We start from the raw sequence: 13,329 nt of genomic DNA on the forward strand, positions 1-13,329 counted from the left end.
TGTCATGGCTGGTTGGGGAGGGGGATAATGCAGTTCTGCCAATAGCACCAATTTAATGTTAAAACATTCCTTTCCATCTAGATTAAGTGGAAAATTAAAATCACAAAGGGTTCATTTTCAATTATGCATTAACTTATTCTTTTAGAATCCAGGAAATTATTAACTTAAGAATAAATAAAATATACATCTCTTCATCTTTCCTTTCATGTTAGGCTCAATGGCCTCTACTGCTTATGATAAGATGGTAAATCTATTTGCATTGTCTACTATTTCTGTAACTGTGTGTGTAGTTCAAGCCAGTTTGTCTATTTTGCAGGATGAAAAACCTGAGTTACAAGAGAAAAATCATGCTGGGGGAAGTATCCACATAAAACTGGATAACTCATCTTCACTTGAAAAGCTCTAATACACTCATGAGCAGTTGAAATAGAGATACCTGCCTAGTAGGGGGTAGCACCCGCCTTTCGCCTTGATGACGGCAGCGATGCAGCGTGGCCTGGACTCCACAAGGCACCGGAAGCGTTGGGAAGCCAAACTGATCCATGACCGCTTTACAGCCTCCCACAATGCACGGAGATTGGTTAGAGCAGGGTCCAGGGAGCGTATATATCTCTCTCTCGACAGCATCCCAGATGCATTCAATAGGATTGAGGTCAGGGGACCTCGGGGGCCAGCCAAGCATCCTCACGTATGCGAAGTGTTCGTCCATAATTCAGAAGCGGTGGGCCAGTGCATTGTCTTGCTGTAGGTACAGATCTCCTGCAGGGTGCTGTAGGTGCAGAAATAGGTGCACGTGATCTGACAGCAGGTCCCTGTATCATTTGTCGATGAGGAACGATGGTAGATGTACCAGGGGGGACCCATTTCATCCCACGTAAAGAGTCCCCCCATACGAGGATACTACCACCTCCGGCCTGAATTGCACTCTGCTGCTACGAGGGATCCATCGCTTCATGTGCTTGGTGCCGCACTCATACCCTGTCATCGGGGTGTACTAATGTGTATCTCGCATCATCAGTCCAGGTGACTTTTTTCCATGTACCAAGGGTCCGGTGGCGGTGTTCCTGCGCTGGCTTCTGTACCCCACAGCGAGGAGATGGTTCTGGATGGTGTGGCTGCTCACATGTTGTTGTCCAGCATTGATTTGGTCAGTAATCTGCGGCCCATCTATCTGCTGTTACCATCCGAGCTAGCTGGTGGCGTCCTGTCAACAAAACTGCCATGGTGTACAATTTTCCCTTGCTGCTGTGGTTTTATCCGATTCCATGTACTCATGGTACACTCTTGACACAGTGGCCCGTGAAAAGCCCAGTGCCTGCACGACTTCGGAGATGGAGTGCCCTATACATCTGGTTCCGACTATCTGGCCACGATCGAATTCACTGAAATCTCGAGTCTTCCCCATTCTGTGCTCGACTATTACTCAGATGGTCAGTACAAGGTCTGACGACATCCCCGTCATGCACCATGTGGCACTATTCCATTCACTGGGGCAATCACTGCAGCATTTCGCCAACACAGCAAGTATCTCTAATTCAACTGCTCGTGAGTGTAAAGGATCTTTGTATCCTAGATGGTACTGAAACTCAGGTCAGCCAATGGGCATCAGTGATACTGAATGAGCTATGGAGGGTCAAAAAAATAATAATAAATAAATAAATAAATAAAAAATAAAAAAATAAAAAAAATAAAAAAATATATATATATATATAATTAAGTATAGTTTCTGGGAAAATTCCCATGTTACTCCTTTTAAACACTATTAATATAATTACGGCTATTATAGCCTGTTTTTGTTTAGGAGTGTCCCTTATTTAAATACATTGGCTAACATTACTCAAACAAGGGGTATATGTATATTTTTAGGGCATTATGGGTTGGGTGAGTATAGAAGGCAATATGGCAGAATAAAAGAGGTGGAAAAAATTTTGTACATACCTTGTTTTTGGTTCTGATGCCTTCCAATTCCAAGATCTTGCTGAAGGTTGTTTATAAACGGGGGGGGGGGGGGACATGGGGGTGCGTTTTGACGCGGGAGATAAGATTGGAAACCCGGGTTACTATTAATAATATATATATATATATATATATAAATATACATATATATTATTTTGTTTAGGGCCGCATTTTTTGTGGGGGAGGAGAGGGGGGACAAAGGGGAAGAATATCCTTATGTGGAAACTGGGACAGGGGTTAACGGGGTGTGGACCGTTTCGACCGTCGTCTGACCATCATCGGAACCTTGTGGGAATGATGAGTTTAGGGCTATGTCAAGGCTGCAAGTTGCATCTGCCAAATTAGGACATTTGTGGTCGCTACATGGCCGGAGGCGTGGTTTAATTTGCAAGTTCTGGATCGTCCAACATTCGGAAATTAGGTAGGGGCGGTGGACGTTGATAGAATTTTCATCGCATTTCATGGCAATAGTTTCGGATATTCTAAGCATTGTTTCGTTGTCTTGTTTGTCTATGATTATGGCCTTGTCGATTTGGGGGTATGTTTTAGTTCAAGGGCGTGAGCTGCAATCTCTGTCTTCCCTGTACTCTGTGTTTTGTTTTTCTTTTTGAAGTTGCGATGTTTTTTTGTGTTCAGATATTCAGGAATGGGAATATTGCAATCCCTGAAGTGCTCTTGTAGTCTAGTCCATAAAGGCCTAATTGTAGAGCCAGTGTAGGTGACGTCACAGTCTTTTTGACAAGGAAATTTGTAGACTACGGTGTGGTGTTCGAATATTTCTTTGTGAGTGAGAGATTTAGTAGGTTTTAGGAGAGTTGCTAATTTTTGGTTCGTGGTGAATACTAGCTTATAGTCCATGTTTTTGAAAATGTATTTGTAGGCTTTGTGTGTATGGCAATTTGATGACCATACGTGTCAGGAAGTCTGTTTTGGTAGTATTATTGTTAAGACGGGATTTGATTTTGCCGTATTGTTCGCGTAATTTATTAGATGTGTAGGGTGGTTGCGATTTTTAAAATCCTGTGTTAAATACTTTAGTTCCGTGTTAAGATAATTGCTGTTGGTTGAGAATTTGTAAGCATTGATAAATTGTGATAGGATGACTGATTTTTTGACGGAATATAGGTGGTATGAATTGAAATGGAGGTGGTTTCCGATATGTGTGAGTTTGTGGAATATCTTTGTAGCTATCCTGTTATGGCTTCTGATTAAAGTCAGGTTTAAGAAATTGATGGATTTGTTCTGTTTCCATGGTGAATTGTAGTCTGTTGCTATAATCATTGAGGGATGTTTGTAAGGTGGAGATGTGTGATTCTATACATTGGCAAATCCTCAACAAGATGTGAATGACGACCCTAGAAGTGGGCAGCCAAAAACAAAAATGACAGGCAAAAATGTGAACAGAGTGCAAGATTTGGTACAGTCTGACAGACGATCAAGTGTGCAATTAATGGCTGATGAATTGCAAATGAATTGAAAAACAGAAAAAGACCTGAAATTATGGCTTCTGATTAAAGTCAGGTTTAAGAAATTGATGGATTTGTTCTGTTTCCATGGTGAATTGTAGTCTGTTGCTATAATCATTGAGGGATGTTTGTAAGGTGGAGATGTGTGATTCTATACATTGGCAAATCCTCAACAAGATGTGAATGACGACCCTAGAAGTGGGCAGCCAAAAACAAAAATGACAGGCAAAAATGTGAACAGAGTGCAAGATTTGGTACAGTCTGACAGACGATCAAGTGTGCAATTAATGGCTGATGAATTGCAAATGAATTGAAAAACAGAAAAAGACCTGAAATGTGGCCTGCCTGACCAGTGAATCATCCATCATGACAATGAACCAAGCTATAGTGCGGTCATTGCGAGTGGGTTTCTGGCCAAAAAATCAATTACTGAATTAGGTCATCTTGCTTATTCACCTAACTTAGTTCCCTGTGATTTCTGACTGTTTCCAAAACTAAAGACCATGCTAAAAGGACAAAGATTTTCTAACATCGCTGATATCCAGCATAATGTGATAAAGGAACTCAAGAGTATTCCGGAAAAAGAGTTCCAGGCCTGTTTCCAAAAATGGGAACACCATCTAAACCAGTGTATAAATGGACAAGAAGACTACTTCAAAGGCGACAGTAGCCACTAATGTATAGTTCCGAACGTAGGGTTTTTACAAGTGCATTGCGGGAATTAAATTGTCACACCTCGTACATGATAGGGTCATGGTTGGATTACATTCAAGTTCTAATAAAAAATAATAATCCTTCACAAATTCTAAAATTTAATTTAATTTGTATTTATTTATTTTTTTAAATCTCTTGTTAAAGTTATTTCAATTGAAAGGAGGCCTAAGAATTAGTTTTCCAAACATTTTAAAGTTTAATACAACCATATTTATTAAGAGATTAGTTTTTTAAATCTGCTGCTGATTCTAAAAACTTTCAAATTTGTATTTGCTGTGGTAAAGTATAGCAGTTTTCTTCCATTTGATTCTGTGGAAGATATCCAGTCGGCTAGACCTGACTGACCAAACTTACGGTGGCAAATATCTTTCTTATGCTCTTCTAAGCAGATGTTTGTAGTTCTCACAATCTAACCATAATATAAGTTACAAGAAAAAGGAACGTTGTAAATGCTCTGAATAGAAAAAGGTAAAAGATCCTTGAGAGAGTGGATGAGGGCAGCTAACTTCAGATGAGGTTCGAATGCAGTGCAAAGGTACTTTTTTTTTTATAGTTCTGGCTATTTTTTTTATGTGGTGACCCACTATAACAGCATATAGATTATTAATATAATCTATATGCTGAGAAGGATGTCAAGAGATGGGAGTAACAATTAAGTTGTTGATCTTATTGGTATGGTAATCATTGGACAAGAGTAGTTTATATGTAGTGAAAGCTGTAAATGATTTACTGACAGATTAAAGATTTATGCACTGTTTCAAGTTGCAAAAGGATTCATGACTAGACTAGGTACACAATTGTACAAGATGATTTGCTGCACCATTAATCGAAATATTTTCCTGTCACACCTAGATGAATAACCTGATGAACGTTGGTTCTTTGGATTAATCCCTCCCTATAGTTATTTACTGAGCTACCAAATATATACAGAGGCTTGTTATTATTGGTTAGTTAGTTATTGATATTTTTTAAGCAAATCTCTTTCTTTCTTCTTATGAGTTTTTATTATTATTATTATTGTCACCATAAATGTCATCATATGCTATTTACTCCACCTAGCAACTTTATAGGACACACATAAAACATCACAAATTTAAATGATTAATAATTCATTTGCAGTAATGAAAGAATTTCTATTCACACCTGTTCTTTCTCTCCCTTATATTTACCATTCTCGCATTGCTCATTAATGATGGTTTGCATATTTATACCTTTCAGTAATTCCAATATACAATCAAATATAGCATTCTCCTTAATTATTGTTTTCTAATATATCCTAAAACAAACACAATTCCCTCCCCCCAAGTAAAGTGGTTACAATCAAAGAACCTGTCAAAATATATGGTGCATCTGTCAATATACAAATACAAAATTCTGGTAGGGTGAAGTGTTTTCTCTTTCCCTATCAGATGGTTAAGTTAGTGGTGCGAGTATTCTGATCGTCCCAATGTAAAGTGCTAGATTATACAGATCTGATGTTTGTAATAATTTCAATGATCTTTGCTCAGTTAGCTAAATTCTTCAATGTTATAAAGTAATATCTTTTCTTTGTCATAATAGATATTCTCACTATGCAGGAGGGTGCCATCCAGTATTAACTTCCGCTCGCATAGTTGTGCACGTGCAGGTTGGCAGAAGACTAAAAGCTGAAAACTATGACAATTGGTAAACAAGCAATGCAAGAATAATAAGAATGGGGACTAGAGCATTTTTTTTTAGTGTTTAGATAAGACTCATATAACAACTGGAATATGTAACAAGATGTCTTTAAAAATGAATTTTTAATAATGAATCCTATAGCTGAAAGATTAAACAAACAGTACCAGGAAGTCAATTCATGTGGTGGAATAAAGTGATTGATAAGCATTCTTTTTCAATGTATCATGATATTCTAAATGAAAGTTTTTCTAGTCTAAAGATATAAATGATATGATAAAATAAATTACTCAGAAACGAGTGAAAGAGTTAAACTGAAATGATAAAGTAAAGCAAATGAAAGACAACCAACTTTTCCGGATATTCAATTTGCATAGCAAATAAAATTAATTTCATTGTTAAATAGAATCGGTGTTAATATTTTCGAATATAAGATTTCCTAAGATAAGACAATATTTATGCTCGGTGAGACTGTGGAGATGACATATGAAGAAAAACTGTCCAGTCTTACAGAAGTTAAAACTTTACATTCAGAAAAATTTCAGAGATCTTAATTTAAGGAACAGATATTTCGGTTCCTTAAATAAAATTAAATAGAATCTGTTACGAGAAACAAGACATGCATTGTGGTAGGCTGATGGACATTTATTAATTTGAAAAATAATTCAGTAATAGTGTGAGTCAGTGAATGGATAATTTATCTTTTATGATTATAAGCAGGTGATCTCAAAACTATAACTATATATTATTAATTTCAAAGTATATTATTATTTTCAGCATTCCATCAGGAGTAAGTCTGGTTTTAGTCACCAACTAAAGAAAAGCTTTAAATTCTCAAATTGGATAAAAAAAAAAAAAAAAAAAACATGACCACAGGATCTATTTTAGGAAATAACATATAGGATTAGGAATTACAAACCGGCATCAGTTGTCTTATAAAGTTTTAACAATTAATATCCATCATGCTAACAACGTTGTTTACATAATTATAAAAGCACAGGGTTAGCCTGTGTAGCTCAGTGGATGTGGCGTTTGACCGCACGAAAGAAGACTTGATTTCGAGTCTAGTCGGTGACTAGAGGAAATTTTTCTAAGCGTTTTTTCAACCAGTTCACAAGTTAGTCGATCACTGGCACGGACAAGCGGGTTTTTTCTCGTGGAAACTCGGGTTTTTCGTCCCGTAAACTCAAGAAAATCGACCGTAGAACCCACATTATTTCAGACATTAAAAAAGAGTGTTAGGGACCACGAGATGGCGGCACTTGTTGAGCCATCACTCTTCACTGCATGCCGCTTAATTAGTGATAGCCTTGGGCCAGCTATCTCTGATTGGGCACCAGTGGAGATTGAACTGCCCACTCAGTCTCCAAAAGTTAGATAGGGCTAAAAACGGCCTCGGCTACTCCCTATATATACGGGAATAAAAAGGCATTAGCTGATTTTTTTTTTTTTAAAGCACGGGATAATTTTCTACTGAGTAAAGAAAATGGACTTTTGCCTTGAATAAGATTATACGTGGACTTCTTTCATCAGTAAGATCAAACACACCTGTTAAGTAGAGAAGCAGAAGTGTAAGTGCAGTTATGTAAAAATGTACATCTTGATGAACTGTAGAAACAGAGCAACTTGTTTACAAAGGAAAGACAATTATTTAGGTTTCTTGACTTTCACTTCTTTCAAAATGTAGAACACCCTCAGTAAGCTGTTTTGACATAACACGTTTCCATTTATCATTATGTGGGAGGGAGAGAGAGAAACACACACACACACATGCATGCCTGTATATATTAGGAAAAGAAATATTTGTCCTTAAATCTGCGAGGAACAGCTGCTAAAATCAGCTCATACTACAGTTATGTGATATGAAAAATAGCATTTATCATATAATAACAAACCGTGGTCACTGAGTAAATATGATGTAAAATGTAAGATAAAGTATCTGTTTCTGCTATCCACAAGACAGAGAAAAATGATCACATATTGTTAATTAATACAAATTAAATCATACTATCTGTATAAACATCAGTGAAAGATAACACATAGCTATTGAAGTAAAATACTTTACTGCAAATACGAAGTGGCAACAAAATGTCAGATAAAGATTATTTAAGTTACTTAGCACACATTTAATCCTACCTCAACACCTGGAAAGGTTGGATCAAGGCCACATTTCTTCAAAAATATAGTCAGCAGTGGTCCCAGATGAATCCAGCAAGGAGATACACCTACCCAGAAGAGACCCTGTATCACCTGGAGACAAGCCAAGGCCAAAAAATGGGTCTTCATCCTGTTTATGTGAACTACTGTCACTAGTGTCTTTCATCATTACTTCAGTATTGGTTACATTTATCTTCAACTCAATTCAGCTAGGCACTTGATCATAGATACTTCATACAATTCATTTCTAGACTGGCAGTATCTCTAGTCAAGAGAACTATATCACCCTGAATACATACACTATAATATTTCCAGTTATTTTACTTCATTCCCGTAATTTAATTATTGTTAAAAAAAAAAAAATTACATCTCAAAGAGCAGCACTAATGAATTTTGAAAATATTCTTTTCTGTTATATTTTGAGAAATCTTTTTTTAGGTAGTGACGTTTTTTATATAGTGAAATGACTAGTATACTCTATATTTTCAATATCTTATTTCAGAGCTTATTCTAAAGAAAGCATTAGTTTAAATGACAACAAATGTTTTTTCTTCAAAGGCTATAGAGAGACCAGATTGGAGAGGTTTATTTTATTCATTTACCTTTTCTATTATTTGTCTAAGACAAAGGCTTACAAACTCTTATATTTGCATCCTCCTTCCTTAAAATATTTTATAAATTTACTTCCAGTCTTACATTAGCAATCTGAAAAATCTGGCTTGATACAGCACAGAACAGATACAGACCACAACATTCTATGGTCTGAAACATGATCTCATCGGTGTTTCATTTGCATCCTAAAGAGGCATATAGGATATGATATGATATGACAACATAAGTTTACATTACTAACTTCTTATCAACAATTCTCCTCCCAACTAGTCTGTTATCTATCAGGACTATTAGTAATTTCATCTCATATTTAAGTGATCTAAAGCACTCCTAATCATCCTCCAGGTCTTTTTTTCTTGTCACCCTAACAAACACCTGTTTTACTAACCTTTACTCTCCTGTTTAAGAACCATACCTCCTTAGATTAGCTCTGCTTACATATTTCTGAATGCTAACAGTGACAAGTCATTTACTTAATATCTTCGTTTTTAATGCCATCTTTTCACTCCTTCAGTACCTCTAACAACTCTCAACAATATGAGTTATTCCATGTGAGATTGTTGGATTCTGAATGAAGAGAAATTTAAATTATTAATATTCCTTTCAGAATCCAACATAATCCACCATGCAAAAGCTACATTTGTAAATATTATTTTATGTAAATCTCTTGTTATAAATGACTATTCATGCCTTGAGTTTATTTATTAAGTTTTATTAATTAATCTAAAATATGTGTTAGCAATAATAGAACTCTGTATTGAAATATCACTCTGTTTATTTCTGATTTAATATTCTGAGAAACTGTATATATAAATTTAATATGCCTTATGTGAAATATAATATTTTAATTTTTATTTATCATTATCAGTATGTAAAGGTATAATGTTATGCAATACTTCTGTTTTTATTTTATTTTGTTTGTTACTATGGAGACGGGCGAGAAATAGCTGGCGCGTGCGTGAATGGCAAGATATTGTATTGAACTGAGAGAAGGAATTTGACATAAACAAGAGCATGAGAAACATTTTGGCAGGAAAATAGAAGGGAGGTATATAAGCTAAGAGCGGAGAAAACCGGGGCTCTTTTCTTTAACAGGACTGACCATTCAGGAACACGGGAGCATTTTAGTATAGCACAGGCAGGTGAGGAAAATACGTGGTAGAGAAAGGAATGCAAATGATTGCTGTAACTAGAACCTTAGTGCTGTAATTAAGCTATTAAACTAGCAGAAAGTATTAGGCAACTGAGAATAATTCTAGAAGTTAAAGAATTACTGCATGTTCCATTAGTTTCATGGAACTTTAACAGAGTGCTGAATTAATCAAATAGTGTTAAGGAAGAAATGAGCATTTTCCTTTATCCAAATACGTCAATACATGTAAAGTGCGACCATTAAAAGTTCAGTTATCATTGAGAAGATTTATTCTAATTAGTGCTGTCACAGTGTGCTAAATAAATACAGTTATTAAGTGAGTCCATAGTGAAGTTGATGAGCAAAGGATTTACCCAGTAAGAACTGTCCATTTATGTGTTACTTCAGTGCAGAAATATATGTGTGATTCCTCCTGTTATTCCCCACATTAACTAATGTTTTTTGCTGAAATCAGCCATAATAAATAAATACATACAAAATAAATACAGTTATTAAGTGAGTCCATAGTGAAGTTGATGAGCAAAGGATTTACCCAGTAAGAACTGTCCATTTATGTGTTACTTCAGTGCAGAAATATATGTGATTCCTCCTGTTATTCCCCACATTAACTAATGTTTTTTGCTGAAATCAGCCGGAGTATGAAGTATGAAAGTGGATACTTGTGACGCAGTTGTTGCCACCATTAATGCATTGAGACTTTGCTGACTGTGTGATAATAGTAAAAATTGTTATTAAGAGATTTTGTAATATTGAACTCTATTAGAAGTTAATTCAATGTTGTGAAAGCTGCAAGTTTGACAGCAGAGTGATCATAGATTGATTCTATAAGATGTTGTGACCTGTATGCTAAGATATTTATATTATTTTCTTGTCAGAGTTGAGTTTAAGTGTATATTATATGACCCTGAATTAAATGTTTTGTTTTATTGATTTTAAATTTGTGTTTGCCTGAATCTTGTTTATTGCACCGTTCATAAAATTATCGGACCTAGCGGGAGCCTTAAAATTAAGAGATAAACTCTGCCTGTATAAGAAATAAAGTTACTATAAAAAAACTATTTATTGGTTGATTCCACTATATTCCAATAGACTAATCTAGATATAGAGTGGCGCAGTCTAAAAATATAAATTTCTCTATATTAAAATTAGTAATCAACCAGCAACTAATTACTCGTTTAAAAACTAAGTTAAAACAAGATGGCGGATCAAATACAAGGAAGAAGGACGATCCAACAAGATCATCCTTGGGCTGACGCTGTATAAATTTTGAATTTGATGAAAGCAAATTATTTTGACATCTTGTCCTTTTAGATGGAAAGAATGTTTTTTTTTCCCCCCATGAAATCCTATTAATCATGATGGCCATTTTTATTAGATGAATGCCTGAATTTTCACAATTTCAGAGCAGTTTAAATCATAGCTTATTTCCAGACTGTGTGCAATTTCTGATATTTATTTATTTATAAATAAAGGCAAGGAATTATCCGTTTCAAGCTCAGCAGTAAACTTAATACTTAATACAATGAAACGGATAATTCCTTGCCTTTTCTTGATGTCAAACTGACTCGCTCTTCTGCTGGTAAACTAAAAATATCGATATATAGAAAACCCACACATACCAACAGATATCTGCACAGTCAATCCCATCATTTCCCTCCTCATAAGCTTGGAATAATTTCCACCTTGGGACATAGAGCCCGTTCTCTTCTTGATGATCCAAATGAATTGCTTACAGAAATAAACCATCTGAAAACTTCTTTCGAAGTTAATGGATATTCCAAGAAAATCATTAACAAATTCCTTCTTAATCCTCCCAGACATCACTCAGAAGAAACAAATAGATTCAAAAGCAATATATCTATTCCTTACATAAGTACTGTTTCACATAAATTAGCAAAAGTTCTAAAAAAATACAATATCAGAACCTTGTTCACTCCACTTCCAAAGATCCGTTCCTTAATTAGCCACCCAAAACCTTGTCATCATCAACTCAAATACCCTGGCGTATATAAAATATTATGTGACTGCGATATTCCTTATTTCGGGCAGACAGACAAATCTGTCGAAATGCGTATGGAAGAACACATGAGAGACATTACTTACAAGAGACAGCGAGCAAGTGCATTATCAAGTCATATCCTCTTCTCGGCTAATCCTAATGATGATAACCAAAGTCACAAAGTCTGCTGGGAAAAATCTACAAACATCTTCCGTTGCAGTGACGAAATAGAGAGAAAAATTGTGGAATCGAGAGAAATCATCTTCAATCCTGTTCATCTAAATAACAACTTAAGCTACAACCTCCCTGATAGTCATTCAGCTGTTATCATGTACTGGCGTTCACGTGATGCAGCAAGCACGCACTCTCCCAACAATGCAACAAATGAAAGAACAGCTTCAAATACAACTACAACGTTTTAATGCTAATTATGTATAAAGACTGTCTATGATGTTCATAGTCTTTTAACCCTCAATGTTTAGTGTTTTTTCTTTTATAATGTCACCTGAAGAAGGCTGTTACAGGCCGAAACTAGTAGTGTGTTTATATTAAAACCTTTTTAATTAAATCTCGGTTCTAGTCATTCAATTTTTTTCATAAAACTATGTATGTTAACCGAGTCAATGATCATTCTGTCATATATATATATATCATCATCATCATCATCATCAAATTCCTGCCATGTACCCTCAAGGGGTGTACAGGATATGACAGTACTACATGAAAAAATTACATCATTACTAACTTCCTATCTACAATTTTCCTCCAAATCAGTCTGTTACTTGTCAAGACTCCAACTTTATCAGATCTTATATTTCTATCGTCTAAGGCACTTTGTACCGTATCAATCCACCTATATCTTGGTCTTCCTCTGGGTCGTTTTCCTGCCAACCTGGCAGAGAACACTTGTTTTGCTAATCTTTCATCTCCCATTCTATTTAAGTGACCATACCATCTGAGATTAGCTCTGCTAACGCATTCCTGGATGCTGACAATGTCAAGTTCTTTCCTAATATCCTCATTTTTAATATGATATTGCCATTGATGCCATCTGTTCACGCCCCTAATCTTTCTCAGGACTCTCATATCTGCGGTCTCTAGTCTTTGGTCAAGTGTTTTACTTCTGACCCAGCTCTCAGATCCATAAGTTAAAATATATATATATATATATAAAAAAAAAAAAAAAAAAAAAAAAAAAAAAAAAAAGCCAAAGGATTCAAACTCTACAATATCTCCAAAACACATTTGCAATGTTGATATTATTGAGGGGGGAGGGGGGTTTATACTGGATTTCAAGAGATTTAGCTATCACTATGCATACAAATGGTGCCAATTCTAATTCATTCAAAACCACCAACTAAAAATATCACGAATGATAATTGAATACAATATTAAAATACTAATAATGAATACTAATATTAAAAACTAACAAAAGGAAATATTAGATTCAAAAGAGTATATAAACAAGATGAATGACACCAATAAAGACAGGAAAAGATGATGACCCAACTTGCACTATTCACAATAAGATTAATGATTTAATGAGAGATCTCTTTAACCTGTCCAAAGGCAAATTCACTTTGGACAGGTTAAAGTATCAATCTGTTCCATGTATA

General features: G+C 35.4%; 1 protein-coding gene across 2 annotated transcripts in view; it reads right to left on the reverse strand.

Moving 5' to 3' along the window:
* NSD (Nuclear receptor binding SET domain protein) overlaps positions 1–13,329 on the reverse strand; it is a 442,610-nt gene that overhangs the window by 269,215 nt on the left and 160,066 nt on the right. The window lies entirely within an intron of this gene.

The sequence above is a fragment of the Typopeltis vanoorti genome, chromosome 5, assembly GCF_054136105.1.
Source record: "Typopeltis vanoorti isolate ZY-2024b chromosome 5, IOZ_Tvanoo_1.0, whole genome shotgun sequence".
Classification (NCBI taxonomy): domain Eukaryota; kingdom Metazoa; phylum Arthropoda; class Arachnida; order Uropygi; family Thelyphonidae; genus Typopeltis; species Typopeltis vanoorti.